The sequence below is a fragment of the Amblyomma americanum genome, chromosome 8 (genome assembly GCF_052857255.1).
Source record: "Amblyomma americanum isolate KBUSLIRL-KWMA chromosome 8, ASM5285725v1, whole genome shotgun sequence".
NCBI lineage: Eukaryota > Metazoa > Arthropoda > Arachnida > Ixodida > Ixodidae > Amblyomma > Amblyomma americanum.
Window position 1 is genome coordinate 125,542,649 of NC_135504.1, and position 4,751 is coordinate 125,547,399.

At 55.7% G+C, this 4,751-nt stretch overlaps 1 pseudogene; it reads right to left on the bottom strand.

Annotated features, from left to right (window-relative positions):
- Positions 1-706: 706 nt before the first annotated feature.
- On the bottom strand, positions 707-2,579 carry LOC144102741 (uncharacterized; annotated as a pseudogene).
- Positions 2,580-4,751: the final 2,172 nt, after the last annotated feature.

Below are 4,751 nucleotides of genomic sequence, written 5' to 3' on the forward strand. Positions count from 1 at the left end.
CAAGCAGCCTCTCTAGCATTTTTAACGAGAGAACGGTCGGGACACGTGTCGCGGGTTACCGAATTCCCCACTCGGGTGGGATACGCCGGGTCCGTGAGCAACGTGAGGCTGAGGGTGGAGATGAGCTCCGCCAGCTTACGTCCTCTTGCCTGTTCGAAGTGGTAGCCCCAATGAAGGCTGGGAGCATTGAAGTCTCCAACGATCACTAGAGGCTCTTTGGCTGCCATTTTTATCGCGCGAAGGAAGATTTCATTAAAAGTTATGCGCGGCTTATGCGGAGGGCAGTATATGTTGAGGATATGTATTGACGGGTCGCGGCGTCTGAGAGGCAGTACCCGGACCATTGTATATTCTTGCTCGGTACTCAAGTCGAAGTCGACCTGAACCAAGGTGTAAGCTTTATTCACCAAGATGCACGTAGAGGCGCCCCCCTGAAAGGTGCTGTAGCCTGATAATTTAGCGTCTATGCCGGGCTCCTGCAGGGCAATGAGTGCCGCATGTCTCCTACGGACTGCAGGTAGAGCTGGAGGTGTGACCGTTTTTTCAAGCTCTGAAACCCCTGCAGTTCCATTGGATGATCTGGAATGTTTCAAGGTTTTTATCATTCCTATTAGATCTGCTAGCCATTTTGTTCTATTTATTTACGGGCGAGCGGACTAGCGGACTAGCGGACCCCTTATGTAATACCCCGGATACAAGGGGGCCTTTAAGGTAAATAAACTGAACTGAAATGAACTGAACTCTGGCCGGGAGCCAGCGCAACCCCAGCGATTGGCCGCACCGACCCACCAGCTGAAGAGCCTGAACCATGTTCCTGCGCTGCCTGGCGGGAGGCTGTCTTACGTTTGAGGTGAGGGGATTCGCAGCTAGTGGCGTTCTTAATTTGGGTGCTGACCCAGGGCGTCACGGCTTTAAGGATTGAGTCAGTGACCTGGGCCATAAGGTCGGGAAGTGCTTGCGTTAAAGCTGCCTTGAACATGTCCTGGAAGGACTCGCGGACTGCTGACATGATTTGATTCGGGAGTGCCGCCACTTGCTCCTCCAGTTGCTCGGTTTGGCGCTGCAGTGCCTCTAGGCCGGCGACGCGACCAGAAGATCCAATTACCGTGTCCCCGCACTGCCGCGAGACGCTAGTGAGGCAAGATGTTAAGGATGATCCGTCATCCTCGTCATCTGGCTCAGCTTCTTGCATTGGTTCGGATGACCCGGCCTGTTTGGCCCCTAATTCTTGAATTTTGCGTGCTAGAATTTGGTTCTGGCGCCTGAGCTCCTCTACCTGCTGCTGTAGGGCGGTTTCGGTAGGGGAGGGACGGGTAGGGGGCCCGGAGACTGCCCTACTCCAACTGCTCACCTGTGGTTGGACGGGTGCCAAGGGCGGGAAGTCCCTGGCGTTGAGGACCGGGGGCACCGCCTGGGTCGCGGACTTGACAGGTTTCGATGTGCCGGGTTTGGCCTTGGTTTCCTGATCGGCTGGCGCTTTCTTGGCCTTGGGCGGAGGAGCCTGCTTGGGCCCCGTCTTTGTCTTCGGTTTGGATCCGGATGGGGAGCTCGGTTTGATGGCTTTCCGGAACCGCCCGGCACAGCCAGGAGCTTCGGTAGGGTGGCCGCCTACGCAGATGAGGCAGCTCGGAACACAGTCATGTTCTGCCGGGCCGTCAGGAGAGGCATCGGGAACCTGGACTCCGCAGCGTTTGCAGCGGCCCGGCTGCGGTCGCGGGCACGCATCGGCCCGATGGCCCACTGTGCCACAGCGGTGGCATGCTGGCACTGTTTTCTTGTAAAGGTGAACAGGGAGCCGTTCGTAGCTGTACAACACCGTCCGTGGCACATTGGTCCCCGCGAAGGTGATCACCGCAACCGGGGTTCCCCCTAGCTTGCGCACATACACCACATTTTGTTCCGCACTGAGTTTTCGTTTAACGCTTTCAGACGTTTCGTCTGGCGAAACAATCACGACGCCTCGACAGAACGCACTGGAGAGTTTAGGGTGTCCCCAGAACGGTAGCTCGCGTTCCCCTACTGGCAGCACAATATCCCGGAGTAGCTTCTCCGCGGCGTCGACAGATTTCAGTGCAAATACAAGGACGTTTTGGTCCCAAACGGGCCACACCTCAAGTCCAGCATTTGCGTCGTCCCCGAGGATGCTGCGGACTGCAGCGCCGGCTCGTCCAGGACCAAAAGGTGCCTTCAGGTCGACCGTGTTCACTTGGTTTCAGCACCACGACGATGTCATCTTTTTCAATGCGCGGCGTGTTCTGCGGCCGCCACCGGAGTTGCCTGGAGCTCTTCGAGGCTGCGTTCAGCGCTCTCCCGCCCTGCGTATGCGCAGAGCTAGCGGGCGCCTGTTGCTGGGTGGCACCAGCACCAGCGTCCCTCGATGCCGCCGCCGCGTTCTTCTTTCCGCGCCAGACGCGCACCATATCTTGGAGGTAATCGTCCTCGGTTGGTAGAGGATCCTCGCCTTGAGTCGTATCCTCGCATTGATGGGTATCCATTGTTACGATCTGCAAGGACTGCGGGTCGTATCCGGTGACTTGATTTGGAGCCGCCAGAGCCGAGGGATCCCCGACCGGGGCCATCGCAGGCCCCGCCGCCGTTAGGCTTAGCACCACCGCGGCGTGACGAAAGCTTCAAATGACCGAAAAGTGGTCAAAAATTGTCCCCGCCTTAACAAACGTGGTGTCGACGGGTGCCGCTGAGGCTCCTGGAGACGATGATACCAGGCTTGCAGGGGGAAAAGTTGATGTATCGCAAGACGCTGGTGATCGTGTCAATAGACGGCGAAATTGAAAATTAGTGTTTGCGGATTGATGGGTGGATGGATGGAAAAAACGTTTATCAGAAAAAAAGGAATGAAAAAATCTTCCAGCGTGGTCTCCTACTGGTCCAGGCGTCCACGGGCTTGTGCCTCACATAAGGCCTAATAAAGCAGTCATTTCTGGCCGGCGGGCTTAGCGGTCCGTAAAGCAGGCCCCCATGAAGAGTGAGGATAATAATAATTGGTTTTCTAGGAAAGGAAATGGCGCAGTATCTGTCTCAAATATCAGCCGACACCTGTTATGCGCGTAATTAAGGGAAGTGATAAAGGAGGGATTGGTAAAACGAGAGGAAGAAAGGGGGCCTGGTGATCTTTAACTTGCACTGACATCGCAAATCACACGGGCGCCTATGCGTTTCGTCTCCATCGAAACGCAGCCGCCGTGGTCGGGTCCGAACCCGGGTACACTGGATCACTCTCCGACCGCCCTAACCACTGAGCCACCGCGCCTCATTACAGGTCCGGACGCCGAGAGGGGGACTCCTGTATTTTATTGAACAAGGATTAGGCACACCTGTACATTCGGTTTCACTCTAGAAACACTGGCCCTGAAGCTGCCTCCTCCGGAGCACTCAATGGGTGCATGTCCGGGCACCTGCAGTTTTATAGACTCCAGCCACGCCAAGGACCAGTGAAAGCTTGTTGTGACGGCTCTTGCCGCAAAATTGAATTGCGATTGCGAGATTCCTCATGCGCAAAGACTGCACGAGCTTGTATGCAATAATAATTACGCGAAGAGCGATCCAGTCCGCGCGGGGTTCCTGCCGCCCTGTTCTGTCCTTGCCCTCCTTTCTCCGTTCACGCTTGGCTGCACGGCCGCAGAATGTGTACCAATAAAAACGCGTCGTCCTTGCTGGAACATTCGCTATTTGTGTTCTGGGAAAGTTAGCGCGAGGCGCAAGGGCCCGGATATGTGCTCGGGGTGATGACGTGATCGTGTCGCCGTGGGTGGCACCCTCTGCACTGTTGCAATCCCGGGTGCCAACCTGCGCACAACGCGCCCCCGCCCCTCACTTTTCTGCGACTATCCGTTCCAGGGACGCGTTCCAGGGACGCTTTGAATAGCGTTCGAAGCCCCGTGGGCCGTTTTCTTTTATAGAATATCTCATCCAGGTCCCATTTGAACCCAACATATTTTTGGAAATGTGGCGGCGTGTTTGAAGGTTGATTCACTTCCGCCACCGGTTGGCCCGGTATTGCACTGCCTCATGGATCGGCCTGGGGCATTATAGCGCGCGTATTTTCAATCCTCTTTTTCTAACATATCTTTAAACTCTCCTACTTTCTGCACGTGGTAACGATTGTGGCTCAGGTTGAGCCAGTGGGCAGGCCTGTGCACTTTCCTTTTTCCTGGCAACAACATAAGAAGAAGACGCGTTCTCGCTACCGCTAGTAGTACAGCGGGTACGACGATGGCAAACATGTTTTAGCGCGGTATATTTAGGGAGCTCTTATCACAGAAAACGCGTTGTCCTCCTCGATATCTTCGTGGTCGGCGTCGTTGGCCGTGAGCGAAAAATCCCCGTAATATGCCCAGCGAAGCAACCGAGGAAGCAGGTGGGGTGGCTAGGTGACGTGACCTTGTCGCGTCATCACAACCTGCCCACTTCACTGTCAGCAAACTGCCCACCATCGCAGGTGGGCAGTTGGAAAAAAAACTGGTTTTGGGGGAAAGGAAATGGAGCAGTATCTGTCTCACATATCGGCCGACAGATGAACTGCACCGTGAGGGAAGGGATAAGGAAGAAGTGAAAGAAGAAAGGAAGAAAGAGGTGCCGTAGTGGAGGGCTCCAGAATAATTTGGACCACCTGCGGATCTTTAGCGTGCACTGACATCGCAAAGCACACAGGCGCCTTAGCGTTTCGCTCCATCGGAACGCAGCCGCCGCGGTCGGGTTCGAACCCGGGAACTCCGGATCAGTAGCCGAGCGCC